At 36.5% G+C, this 15,225-nt stretch overlaps 1 long non-coding RNA gene across 4 annotated transcripts in view; it reads right to left on the bottom strand.

Annotated features, from left to right (window-relative positions):
• Nucleotides 1–7,944: 7,944 nt before the first annotated feature.
• LOC129779083 (uncharacterized) overlaps nt 7,945–15,225 on the bottom strand; it is a 144,067-nt gene continuing 136,786 nt past the window's right edge. For all 4 annotated transcript variants that reach the window (XR_008743561.1, XR_008743560.1, XR_008743562.1 and 1 more), the window contains 2 exons: nt 9,421–9,569; nt 7,945–9,346 (listed from right to left, as the gene is read on the bottom strand). This is a non-coding gene — a long non-coding RNA (uncharacterized LOC129779083). The remainder of the gene's footprint in view (nt 9,347–9,420; nt 9,570–15,225) is intronic.

Genomic DNA, 15,225 nt, shown 5'->3' on the forward strand with positions numbered 1-15,225 from the left:
GGTGGCTCATTTTGGCCCCAAACAACAAGGTAATTTCGAATGCTAATTAATCGCTAGAATCAAACAAAACATCTGTTTACCTCTCCTTGAACATGTGAACAGTCGATCAAACTGATGATTTGTCGAAGATATCAGGTTGAAATAATAAGTTTCGAGGGAATTTCCTTAAAAACGATGCGCGAAAAATTACATCCGAATGGCTCCCATTAGAGAAATTTCACTTTCATTTATTATTTTTAACATTTGATAGCTTCATGCATAACAGGCTGTCTTAAATATCTTCATATGTTTTAAGAACAGTATAATCGAGAATTATCAATTAGTTTTTAGTTAAATTATCGAAATTTATGCACCGGCTTAAATGTGAACGGTGAGCAGTCGATCAAACTGATGATTTGTCGAAGATATCAGGTTGGAATAATAAGTTTCTAGGGAAATTCCTTAAAAACGATGCGCGAAAAATTACATCCGAATGGCTCCCATTAAAGAAATTTCAGTTTCATTCATTATTTTTAACATTTGATAGCTTCATGCATAACAGGCTGTCTTAAATAGCTTCATATGTTTTAAGAATAGTATAATCGAGAATTATCAATTAGTTTTTAGATAAATTATCGAAATTTAAGCACCGGTTCATTCAACACCCCTGCTCATTTTAACCGCATTCCCCCTACATGAAAATATAAAAGAAAAACATCTTCATTGCGAGGAGTAGGAACACGTTACCCCAGTCTACATTTAAAAAAAAATGAGTGGGTTATATCAAGTGTTGCCAAACGTACAGATTAATCTGAAAAGGTACAGATTTTTTCGTTATTTTTGGTACAGATTCTGTACGGTACAGAGAACAGATTTTCGTCAAAAAGTACAGATTGGTACAGATTTTTTCCGCGTGTGACATTTCTTACATTCGAACAAAGTTACATTAAGGTACATGACAACTTTTACGCTGCAGTATCGTTTGGAGCGATTTTTTAAATTTTAATTCATGATAGTACGCAAACTATATTCAAAAATACTATGTATGGGCATTATAAAACACACGAAGGACTTGCAAATATAAATGTAGTATTCGTAGTAAATAAATTAGTATTGTTTCATGCTAAATTTCTACAACGAATATCTTCCATGGTACAGATTGGATGGAATGGTTGTGTCAAAGACACGACCGCATAGTTGACGTAGGATTCCATTAGGCTTTCTTTTGCGTGCTGATTTTTGATATGCTTGAAGAATTAGATCGTTAAACTCTTTGGTAATGATTTGGTGGTCCTGAAAAGGGCCGTTATGTTTGGTGGTTGGGTATTGTTTGTTTACTTCACGAGTGTTTACAACCGATTGATGATGACAGAAGGATGCTCATTAGTCGTTGGATGGTGCGTATAAAGATATAAAATGCCGAAGTGGAATGAGATATGATAAAAGCCGCCTTCTGTGCCCCGGACGAAATGGCTCCTGTGTTCTGTATGGATGAAGCGTCAGAAAGAAAAACTCACCAAGGCGTCGTGCACAAATTACGTAACGCGATAAGAGGGGGAAGGGGGTCGAGGTTGCGTTACTTTCTGTGTATTAGAGATAGGAAATTGCGTTACGTAGCGAGGGAGAGGGTCCAAAATCCGGATTTTTAGCGTTACGTAATTTGTGCACGACGCCCAATGTAATATAGGATTATTATCATTTTCGAACACATTTATCAATTTTTCTCACCAGAAAAAACATGTTACTTTATTATAGAGAAAACATGTTTGAAATGGAAAAGGTAATTTTCATTTATAATTTTTACTTTCTGAGTGTTTATTCAACCCATCTCCATTTTCGCTTCAAACCCAACGGAACGCGATGTATATGCCTCAATGCGAATTTCAATTGGACTAGCAGCGCATAATACGATATATAGAGCATATGGGAAATCACTTCGCATATTGGTTCAGTTTTCAATTTTTCTCGTCGCATGAATTTTCCTTGGGTGAAAAAAATCGTTTCATATTTCAAGACATTTTAACACAACCGCTACCAAATACAATTTTACACTTACACTTGGCTAAAAGTTTAACAATGCACAATCGGTCATTAAAAGAAATTTCACGAACAAACAACATTGAAATTACAATTTTTTTTATGTTCTATCAATCATATGTTCTATTCAGTTCATTGGAACATCATTCTTCAACCAATCCATCGAAAGATTCTTATTGGAACGAAAATTTTAAAAAAATGTAAAGGGTTGTATCTAGGGCACGACCGCATATTTTCGACGTACAGCTAAGCAATTGAATTACGCAATCCACTTGTTTACCACTTCGAATATTATTTCAGAATGCATTTTTGTAATAGGTTATGTTCTTCGTTACAAATATATTTGATGAACGTCGTTTTACGTTTGATATGGTGCCTAGGACTACCAAAATATGTGAACGGAAGAATTGTCAAACGATCCTTGTATTTTACATTTCCCTCTGAAATTATTGTACATCTCATGTTTACGTGGCTCTTGAACCGCGAAAGTTCATTCACTTCTAGTATCTGAAAAGACGATTTTCCCAGGCTTCTCAGTTTAAAAGTACGTTTTAGGGAAACATATTCCGGTCTGCACAACGACAAGCGAGTACAAAAGTACTCAACACCAAAAAATATCCCCGACTTGCATGTATTTGCAAAGCGAATTCCCCCAGATACATTGATTTTGAAGTCCGTGTCAGGGAAACACGGCTCAGTGAAAAAAAAATACCCCCGACTTGTACGTATATTTGCAGAGTGGATTTCCACAGGCATATCGATTTTTAAGTCTGTGTTGGGAAAATCGTAAATCGGGCCAATCAAAACTTGGCAGTTAGAGCGTTTGGATAACGCTTGACATTTCACAGTTATTCAATTGTTCATCCCAAGAAAAATAATATTTTATTAATTGTGATAGACACGTATAAATATTTCCTATCAATTGATGCAAACATCTCTCCGATCCGTTAAGGAATGTTCGAGTTATAAGCATTCGAGATAAGGGTAGGGTTAGAACCCAAATTGGCAGAACAAATGTATGGGAAAAAAAGAAGGTTCTTCCAGTTTTCATGAATTTAAACCGTTTAGAGATTATCGAATTGTAGTGTATAGAATATCAAACAAATCTTAGAAATCTTCCGAATCATGCAAATCATGAGAATTCGTTCCCAGTGAAAATAGTTATTAACGTTAACTTTATTTCATAAAAACGTCACCTGTTTTCTGATTTGGCATCCTTCCTGAAAGACGTAATTCTACGTCAAAAAACCAATTGTTTCAGTCCGCACTCATTTATCGCTTCCAACTTGCATCTATTTACAATGGCGATTTTCCCCATTGGTTTTGGTTTTGAAATCTGTGTTGAATACATGTTGGAGGGAGCAAAAGCTCCCACTACTTCCATCTATTTGCAATACCGAATTCTCCTGGCACCTTGGTCTTAAAGTCTGTAGTTTCATAAAATATATAATTTCTTTCATTTTCACTGTAATGAATTGTAATGCAGAGTTAAAAATGCTTAGTTCAAAACTCTCGAAAATCTATTAGGAAATGACTGAGCAATAATTGTGAATACAAGAGGAAGCTTGTATCTTCAATTTCGACCAATCAGAACGAGGTATTTCCGTATGGAGATTTTTCGATTGTTTGATAGTTAGTTTCATATAATATACAGGTAAACCTTTTTTTGTGCGGAGGATAGGGACCGCACAAAAAAGTCGCATAAAAAATCGTGCAAAACCTCACCAGTAGCTTCAAAAAATCGTGTTCGGTACACATTTTGAGAAAAACTTTTTTTGTGTGGTAGATAGAGACCGCATATAAAAAAGATTCCCCCAAAAAAATAACTCAAATCCACGCCATTCACCATTAAATTTCCTTTTGATTCCCTGCTTTTCGATGGGACACTTTGCCTTTTCGGTCGCGCGTGGCTGTTTTGTGCTTTTAGTTGCATGTCGAAACGTGTTGCTGTTAGAAATCATGTCATGCGAAAACTTAGAAAAACTTAGAGCATTTGATGAGAGGAGGGGAATGATTTCAGAAGTGGATAATTGAGACGCAAATATGCTTTTTTCGCACTGAAATGCATATGAACCATCGGAATAAACTAAATGGACAATAACGTTGTCAAATATGCTTCTTGAGCCGCTGCATGTGTCGTCAATTTCGACCAATCAGAACTTTAATTGTGATAGATATGTAGAAATATTTCATATTAATTAATGCAAACATCTTTCCGATCTATTAAGAAATGTTCGAGCTCGAAATCTTTCATTTTTTCCTGCATGTTTTGTGTTTCGGTTTTCAATTTACCTTCCAAATATTCCGGTTAGACGGTCCCACGTCAAAAAGCATTATCTTAACTAATGGAACTACCGTTATCCAAACCGATCCAGGCTGCCGGAAAGCGAGGTTTCTCTCTAATTAAATAAAATCAATTTGTAATCAGTTTTATTATCATTACTTTTCATCACCGACTTTATCCCCCGTCGAGTTAACCGAGTGAAAAGCAGTATGCCGAAGAAAAATTTGCAGAAATTCACGAACGCAGCATGCAAGCCACGTCTCAATTCTGGAGGTAAGAGAGGGAACTATGCCAGAAGCATCTTGAGAAGAGTTATGTTTGTTTGCATCGAATACAATGTGCTTTCTACTAGCTGCGAAGTGAGGGAATTGGCGATTTCAAATTATTTTAATAGCGGCAACTTCTCACGTAAATGTCTTCATTGCGATTTGTGCTGGCTCACGACTGGACTCTCGGGTTTACGGGTAATCGCGTGGAAAATAAAAGGTTTTGCGGGTAATTGCACCAAGCGGGGTGTGAATGAAATTTATGTTCCATCGCGTTCGTTCATTGTAGCCACGACGGGGTTTTGAATCGTTTGGAATGGTAACTAACTGGGTGAAAGAGGAGACAGTGAATTGTATGCGCGGGAGTGAAACAATACCATTCATTCTCTAGAACATACCTTTATTTTGCAGCCAACGTCTTACTTTAAGGGTGCTAAATCAGGTTCGGTTCGGCTTTTGATTATAGAGACTTTAAACTTCTTCAGTTCATTCGTCTCTAGCCTCAAGAAAGGCTTTTGGGAAACTCTACTCTACTCCTGCACTACACCTCCACCCTCATTGCCTTGAGAAAGGCACCCGATCCTTCGTTGTTTAGCTCGTCTAGTAACGTTGTTGTCAAGTTGGCTTCCACATAAAGAATGGTGCCAAATCAGAAAACAGGTCACGTTTTTATGAAATAAAGTTAACGTTAATAACTATTTTTGCTGCGAATGGATTTTAATGATTTGCGAATTTACGAATCGGAAATTTTCTAAGATTTGTTTGAACGCTGGCGAATATTTCACTTGAAGTGCATCTGGCATTGCAATTAACACAACCATCCGAACCATGGTAAACAAACGAAAAAAGAGAAGAGTGCAAATGATTATAGGTCGCCTTTAGCCATCATTGTTTGGCTTTGTGTGTATTTCTTGTTTTCTTTTCGTGAAACTTAGAACTTGTTCATTTCCTGTACATGTGAATAGCACACCTTCGATACTTTTAGTTGCCTTTCGTATTTACTCTTTTTCGCATCGGCTCTGTTCTGATGCAACAAGCTCCTAGCTTTGTTGACCGTTTTGACCGAGAATCGAATAACGATTTTTCATATACGATCATTCTTGCGATGTTTCATTATTATCGCTGCAACTGTGTGCTAACAGACGCGTGTTTGATGCTTGTTGAAATGCGATGCTCCGTTTGCTTGATCAATTATCGAGTAATGCAGAAATTTGTGTTTCATTTGTCCGTTCATTGCTGTTCGTTCATCCAGGTAACACTCACAGACACACTGTTATTGGGTTCATTTATGGCAACAGAATATACATCATTCGCCTCGCGTAGTCCTTATGATGCTACTGGTTCAAGATACAAGAGGATGTTTGGTATATAACGAATGAGAAATAAAGAAGAATATAAACTTGCAGCACAGAAAGCGATCATGACATTTTAGCTCGCGTGCTCATGTATCATGAAGAGCAAACCGAAGCAGAATTCTCTCGTTCACGCTTGTTTCATTATTCGTAGCAGATAACAACAAACGAATGATACTGGAGGAAATGACTTCTATTAGATCATTTGAACAAACGAGAGTGAATTATCCAGTGAAACGTACAAACGTAAGAAGATAGCCACGCAAGCAAATCGTTATGTAGACCTAATCTGTCGTATTTAGCCGAAGCAATATCGTGATCCATTTTGTGGAACGCTGCAGTGAGATTTGTGTTGATAGTATCTACTTGATGGCCTTACTCGACTACATGGATGATGAGCAAATGCTTGAGTGAAGCCCTGTGTTCCTTTCTTTGAGCAGCTGGAACATATTTCGTCACTCACAATGCAGAGGTCAAGCGTACGACTAATAACTCTATTCTTCTGTCAGAGTCTTGGAGTGCGATAGGCGTCCAATTGATTGCGAGAAGCGAGTCTAATCGATGAGTCAGATGCGGGAAATGAAGATCATGGGTTTTTTTTCCTATCAGGAATGTATACCATACAGATGAAAAGCTTTGAGTCACCCACATAAGGAGCTTTCACCAAAGAACACAGTTCTCACCACTGGAACATATATTTTCTTTACATCTGGTTTTCAATTCCCTGCACTTTGACGGCATTTTGACGTGGGACTACGTCTAACCGGAGTATATGGGGGGTAAAATGAAAACCTAAACACAGAACAAGCAGGAAAAAATTAAAGATTCGGAATACTTATAACTTGAACATTTCTTACTGGATCGGAGAGATGTTTGCATCAATTGATAGGGAATGTTTCTACGCTTCTATCGCAATTAATAAAATGTAATTTTTCATTAGATGAACAATTGAATAACTGTAAAATGTTAAGCGTTATCTAAACGCCCTAACTGAATCATTTTGATTGGCCCGATCTACGGTTTCCCTAACACAGCCATCAAAACCAAGCAGCTTTGGGGAAATCAGCGTTGCAAATACATGAAAGTATGAGGGATTTTGTTCTCACCGAAATGTATTCCCTAACACAGACTTCAAAACCAAGCAGCGTTGGAGAGATCGGCATTGCAAATACATGAAAGTCGGGGGTATTTTTGCTCCGACTGAAATGTGTTTCCCTAACACTGACTTCAAATACATGGAACGTGGGGAAATTGGCATTCCAAATACATGTAAATCGGGGGCTTTTTTGTTCCGACTGAAATGTGTTTCCCCAACACAGACTTTAGAACTAAGGTGAGGAAATTGACATTGCAAATTCATGCAAGTCTGGGGCATTTTTGTTCCGACTGAAATGTGTTTACACAAGATGTCTGGGGAAATGGGCTCTGCAAATAAATGCAAACTGCGAGTACTTTGGTACTCGCTTGCCTTTGTGTAAACTAGAATATTTTCCCTTAACACGGTCTTCCGAAGTTACTTCTGCACTCGCATGTTTTTTTTTGCAAAATGAAATAATCGTTTGATAATTCTTCCGTTCGCATATTTTGTCCTAGGCATCATACCAAACGTAGAAGGACTGTCATTAAATTTACTTGTAACGAAGAACATAATCTATCACAATGGATGAATTGACCTTACATGGAATTACACAATCTTTTTACTCATAAAGTAAATATATTGAATTCAATTGAATTCGAGAATTGTTTCATTCAATCAATACAAACAAATGATTGGTATGATAAGGTAGTCCCACGTGAACCTTGCGGTTATATCATAGATATAGCCCACCCATTTTTTAACCCGGGAACAATGCTCGAATTCACTAAAATTGAATAATCGATAGAAAAAAGTCGCCAACACATTTTAACAGCCATTAACACTTACTTGTTCTTATATCGCCCTAAGGATTCTTCAAATTGGTCGACCCCACTTTACACATCATTATTATTATTATGATTTTTATTACTATTTTCTAATTGAAGTTTAATCCAGATTTTGTTGTCGTTTCTCATTCTTAATGCTCTCGGTGATCGTTATCATAATTTCATCTAGTTATTGTTTGTTTATGTTTATGTTTCTTCACTTCCAATAATATTCTATTAGAATTATAGTTGTAAATGAAGAGTATATCCTCGTGAATTATTTTCATTCTCATTGTTTGTAGTGTATTTTTCATATGAATTTCACTTATTTCATGTATCATCGTTACTTCTTTCGTGGATTGTTTTACAGGACGATTGGAGGATCGTTTTACAAACTTTTTTTTCTGATAGTTCACGCTTATAGTCATTTCATCATGGAAATACTCGCATCCGGGCTACGTTTACAAATCATAGAATTTTGTCATCAAAACTCGTGCTATGTCTCTAGGCGACTTTTTGTGGGGTCACATAAAGTACCTCGTTTTCGGCTGTATAGATTCAGATCAACGATTAAGTTCATCATTCATACTTATGATGATAAGCAGAAATGATGGGTAAAAAAGGACTTTCGGATGGACCACCTTAACACGATGAGCCCTGTGTCAGTCCCTAGGGACAGACGTTGAACTTTTCATTAGAAAAACGATGATGAGACTGACGGTTACAAAATAAAGAAATATACAAACAAATTGTTTGTTTTCGGATGTTTTGAGATATGTGACTACTTTCTAGTCGAATTTATGAGTATTTTCTTTATAGACAATAAATATCAATATGATATTATACAAATGCTCTTAATGCGGACTGAGTGGAGAGCGTAGCAAGAACAATCCGGGGCTCAACGTGTTAAACATAATCAAAGTCAGTGTTCGCACCTAATTATCTTCGAAAAATAAACGGAAGATACCAATTTATCGATCAAAATATAGATTTCATGCCCTTTTTCAATTTTTTATATTTTATTCCAAAATGAAAAATGAAAAAAGAATATACATTTTTTATATTTCATCGCACCACTCTTGCGAAGATTGCATCATAGTTATAATTCCGCTTTTACCGCTATCAGATTCGTTCTATATATGTTGCTACGACTGCTGAGGGTACGGTTTCTCAGCTTGGCCAGGCGTAGGTCAACGATAATTCTGTATCCATGACCGTTCGGCGGCGGCATTGCAGAGAAATCTTCACTCTTTTTCCATTCTCGAATGACAAATTCTAGGTGCCGATGACTACGTTGTATGGTGAAGTACAGATGGTGAAGACATTTCGGGACTTCATTGTCGCCGTTGTACACGTGATGTTCTCTCGCGGACTCGCCGGTTGGCAGGAAATCGACGCCCAGGTCATCTTTTTGGAAACTTCCTTCGGGTACTGTTGATGTTGATCGGATTTGTATAGAGGATATCAGCCCTGTGATTGGTGTCTTCGTCGCAATGCATCATACCGAAACCGAGTCCATGCGTTCCCTGGTTTACGTTCGTAAGAGAAAGTGAGAAAATTATAGCAAAGAATTGACATCACGCCCAAATTTATTACTCACTATACGTACTCTAATTCCATCGAGATCGTAAAAGATTCTTGGTTCCATGTTATCCTCGTACAGTTTTTTCCCGACGGAGTCCTCCGGCAAAAGCATCTGCCTGTTGATTATTGAATTGATGTGATCCCCATAAGTTGTTGTACCATTTCCTGTTGGTTATGAGAAGAATCAAAAGGAAGAATATTAGAATCGATTGACGACGTTGTTAAATTGTAAATACTTTATCTAACTTGTTAACAAAATTTTTTTTTCAAATTTGATATGATGATTATATATCATCATGTAAACAATACAGAGCGGACTCGATTATAAACAGTCTTCGATTTCTTTTCACTGTATAAAATCGAGCCAAAAAATGTTTTTTTATTTTTGTTTTTTTATACATATATTTTTCGTTTTTTGATTATAAAAAAAGGAATTAAATGTTTGATTCATTCCCTTAAAGTCAGAAAGTTTCACGAAAAATATTATTTTTTACAAAATCTGTCAGGAGGTCATATGGTCGAATTTCACAACGACAGTTATTTAACTTGATTATAGTTCCGGGATCTGTTGCCTTAACCTTTTCACTACGAAAGGCGTATATATACACTCTCGCCAGTCTTTTACTTCTTCACAATAGTCACTAGTCTGGCGCAACTCAACGACTGACATGCGCATAACGCGCCATACCTGCTGATGGATTTCTCCGAGACTGGGCCGCAGTGAAACTGGCTCTACTTCAAAAAGTACGCCGAGTAGGACGATTCTGCTTCTTCCATTTGAAAGATGAGAAAATTCATTACATGATAAAGTTGTGAAATAACTAATTTCTTCTTGTTCTTCTTGAATGGCGTTAACGTTCCCTGTGGAACTTTTGCCGTCTCAACGTATGCATTAGCTAGCATCATTTATTAATACTTATTTGAGATTTCTTAAGCCAAATAATACGCCTTGAATGTATTCCGAGCGGCGAGCTCTAGAATACGCGTGACCACAGTGCAAGTCAAAGGAAGTATCTCTGACGAAAAATCCCCCCGGCCTGAACGGGAATCGAACCCGAACACCCGGTATGATAATGTGAGACGCTAACCACTCGGCCACGGGTGCACACGAAATATCTAAATTAGTGGATTTAAATAACATTTTGGAAATGATAAACTTAAAAGATAGTGGTTTCGAAGGTGTTATTATTATATTTAACCCAAAAATTAGTAATAAACATGATTATTTCTATGAGTTGAAAGTCATTATAATACAGATATAAAAAAAAATGATTATTTCTATCAACCAAACTAAAATTCTCTAACCGCTCTACAATTTGTTCTTTGAAACCCAACTACTATCTTTCTTAATTTTGCTGCAATATCGTTATTAAAAAAAATCCTGGTGAGAATCCTATCAAAATCTGCAAAAATCACGATTTTTATCCCACAGCTAATTAAATTTCACAATGACGTTGAAATATTACGTTTTTTCTTGAAATAAGTCATATTTAAAACATAAAAAAATGGAACTTTATAAAATCGAGTCCAAAATCGTATACAATCGAGTCCGACCTGTATTATAAAATTAGTTGAGACATTCCGAATCAAAATCCTCTCAACGATCTACATCCTGAGCATTAACAATTTTCTTGATATTTGCAAATAATTTGGATATTAAAAATCTAATGAAAAATACACATTTTTTATCATAATTTTCCATCTACAGCAATATATTTTCAAAAACCTTCAATAAATTTAAGTTAATAAGTTCTCTTTCAACATGTAGAAGGTTGGAAATCTGATAAGAAGCAGTTATTTTGTGTAACAATTTATGATCGGGTATTCTTTCTTTCCGTACATTAATCATTGCCGATGTTTTGCAACTGAACCGAAAATGAGCGATGAAAACATAATCCGTTTAAAACATTATTTTAAACATGTCTAGTTTCCATGAATAGTTTGTATTTCGATAGTTGAAAATAGTTTCGCAGCAGTCACAAGTTTTGTGTACCTAAAACAATTTTAGTTTGTTGATAACTGCCTTTCCATCCAACATAAAAAAATTGAACTTCTCTTGCAGAGGGTTGGAATTTTTCCCATTTTTATTTGAAGTAGCCAAAGTTGACTTTCTCTTATCGTTATTTTGAATGCGTTTTAATTTAGGAATGTAAGGATTTAATTTTAGATCATTATTTTAACTGACGAAATCCAGAGTATTCGTAAAATCTACAAACAAGTAAATAAATAATATTTTGGCCTGAATATGTATTTATCGAATTTATGACATTTATTTTTTCGTCCATATATTACATATAACATTTATTATTTACAACAGTCAGTTGTAGACAATTCAGTAATTTTAGAAAATTACATAGCGGTAGATAATTTTCATGAAAAACAATTATTCAAATAATTAAATCAATAAATAATAAGTTATTCACCATTGATATTTTGAATCAAAATGTTACAATGAAAGTTTTATGGAAATACTAGCTGACCCGGCAAACTTCGTTCCGCCCAAAATTTGTTTTTTGTTACCAATACCTTCAAACATTCACATTTTCTTACTAAGCGGAGAACTGTTCATTGATTGATATTCTAATCGACCCCGTTGAATTTACCTTTTACTATGAAATTCCTAGTACTTCTACCAAAATTTACCAATATAATATCAGATTATTTTCAGACACAATTCTCGTTCAAGATTTTTCAACCACTTGCAAATAACATGTTTCTACGTTACATGGAATAAATGTTTGATACAGAAAACATGATAGAATAAAGACAGACCCCTCCCCTCTTCGCCCCTTAGAGAGGGGGGAGGAGTGTCTATTAACCATAGAAACGTGACCCCTAAAATCTTCACATGCCAAATTGGGCTCTATTTGCTTGATTATTTTTCGAGTTATGCAGAAATTTGTGTTTCATTTGTATGGCAGCCCCCCTAAGAGAGAGGGGAGGAGTATATAACCACCATAGAATCATTTATTGCACCCTAAAACCTCCAATTGCCAAATTGATTGATTTTCGAGTAATGCAGAAATTTGTGTTTCATTTGTATGACAGGCACCAGACCACCCCCCCCCCCCTCCCGTTGAGAGGAGGGTGGAATGTCTAACCACCGTAAAAACATTTATTGCATTCTAAAACCTTCCCCAAAAACCCCTACACACCAATTGTTATTAGTTTGAGAATTTTCAGAAAAAGAATGAAAAAATTGTTTGTGGAGAAAAATTAAAATTAAAGTTCAAAACTTTTAGTACTTATATAATTCTCAAACATTCTTTGAACGTGGAGAAACTCTTCTCTCTTTGATGTTTCGGAATAATTTCCTGGGAAAACGATAAAATAATTCGATGCGATGCGTGGAAAAGTCTTAACACTGTGAGATGATATGTTCAGAAAAGATTTGCAAACATATTTTACGCATCAGCAGAAGATTCTCGATGGTTCAGTCCATCGGCTTATAAGGAGATCCATGTGCCTCGTGCACATGAAAAATTATCGTCGATACCGTTTGTGTATACGTGCCGACAGGGGAAAAATGTAAAAGTTTTTTCTCGAATCTTCCGGGAGGACATTATCTTCATAACTTAGGTAAGTGCGAAAGCTCATCGATGATAAAACTTTCTCCGGCGAAAAAGTTTTTTTTTCTCTTCTGCAAATGCCTATATTAGTTGGGCAATAAGAAACTAGAATAACGGGAAATCAAACCGAATGTGTTGAGTTTTTCTTTGTCTGATTTGGAAAATGGGGCGTCAACTAGCGCAGGGAATCAAGATTTATTTTCGTTAACTTTTGGGTGGTTGACTTTGTGAAACTTCCGAATTTCTTAATCAGTGCAAACAAAGCCTATAATTCCAACCTATGAATAACCATATTATAACCTATAACACGATGAAATTGAATGCCGCCGAAGGTGTGCAATTTTCCTCCCCTACACATGAATCGTACAATATAGCTTTTTCGACGTTTAACTGTCTTCTGAGCAAATCGTATTGGAACCCATTATTAACCCATTATGATGCCATGGGATCTGGTTTGGTTTATCTAAATCGTCACCGGTAGGAGATTCATATTCGATATGACAGGTCGAGCCACAGACAAACTCCACAATAACACCCGAAAGATCAGTACTAATTGGTCGTTCCGTTCGAATCGTTACCAGACACGCATCAATTTGGGCCATTTTGGCAGCTTAAAAAGCACATGATATCAGAGGTTAGGTTTGGACTTGTTAATGCTGGGAAACAACTTTGGATTCATTGACGGTAGCATGAACCAAATACAACTTAATTCGCTACAAGAGTGAAACAGTTTGCCTAAAATATAAAAGACAGAAAGATAACGTCTAAACTATTTGTATAATCAAACTTTAAGTGAGAAATAAACTTAGGTCGAACCAAGATGAAAAGCGCTCGTCTCTTGCATAATTCATGTAGAATAGTTTCCAATATGCTGTTCAAAAAGTTCCATTTGCTGCTTCTGCTTCTTCTTCTTCTTCAATGGCACTAACGTTCCTAGAGGAACTTCGCCGTCTCAACGTAGTATTACTTGCGTCATTTTTATTAGTACTTAGTTGAGAATGCATTCTGAGTGGCAAGCTCTAGAAATACGCGTGATCACAGTGCAAGTCGGAGGAAATTTCTTTGACGAAAAATTCCCCCGACCAGAACGGGAATCGAACCCGAACACCCGGCATGTTAGTTATGACGCTAACCACTCGGCCACGGGAGCGGTGCTGCTTCTGCTACTGAAGTCCTAATGGATCTCGTGGTTAATACCGATGAGAGAGGGGAAGGAAAGTTGGGCCTGTGCTGTGCGCTGCAATCGGAGTGAACCTGGAGCATATGATTGAGTATTTGTTAGCTCGTGTGTGTGTGTTGGTATTATTGAATGAAGAGAAGGATGAATATATTTATGAGCTAGATTCTGATGCTTCAGCTTTGTGCCAGAGACCCCGGTGGAATGCTAGGAATATTCTGCAGTCGCTCGAAGTCAAATTAAGCGTTGCAATTGAACCCGTGGCAATACTGAATTTACGAATTATAGTTTTCTATCATTTCGCTATCGGTGGTTGGATAGTAGCAACAAACTTGCTGGAACAATCAGCTGTCTCTGCTCTAACATATAGATTGATTAATTATTTTTTAACGAACAAAATTTCCAAGGAGTGCACAAATAAGACAATAGTTCATCCATGAGATTAAACTTTTTCATTGCAGCACACTTTCGGAAAAATTTAACAGCAGATACGGCGCATTTTTTTTTTTATTTTTATTTTATTTTTATAGAGACTTTGTCCAATGTGGCCTCTGATACAGCGCATTATGCGCAAATTGGTCACCGTATTGTGCCCATCGTACCCGTAGTATTGATCAGGGCCTTACAAAATCACTCTCATTGACAGATCGGTTCAATAATAAACCAAATGCATTTCTTATTGCACTTTATTTTCTCTGGCTCGATATATTGCTGCTCACTTTCCACGCCCAATAAAAACTATTTCTCTTTTCCTTCGTGCACGCTCCTTTCGCATTCGTTTCATTCTTCGCATTGAAGCGAAGTTTTCAATGGTCATTTTCAGAGCGGATCGAAACATTCATTCAGACGAGCAGCTTGAATGTTTCGTTGTTGTATTCAAAACGTACTCATTGAAACAAATGGAAACAGTGAGGTGAGAAGTCGTGCCGTTGGCTAGCATCAGTAATCAGTTCCCGGCGACAATATACTGGTAAGAATGATTGCTATAAGGTAGTCTAGAAATTTGGAAAAAAATCAAAAATTGTTTTTTTTATATTCTTGAAGCTTAGGCATTCAAGAAAATACTCTAGAAATG

This window comes from Toxorhynchites rutilus, chromosome 3, assembly GCF_029784135.1.
Source record: "Toxorhynchites rutilus septentrionalis strain SRP chromosome 3, ASM2978413v1, whole genome shotgun sequence".
Classification (NCBI taxonomy): domain Eukaryota; kingdom Metazoa; phylum Arthropoda; class Insecta; order Diptera; family Culicidae; genus Toxorhynchites; species Toxorhynchites rutilus.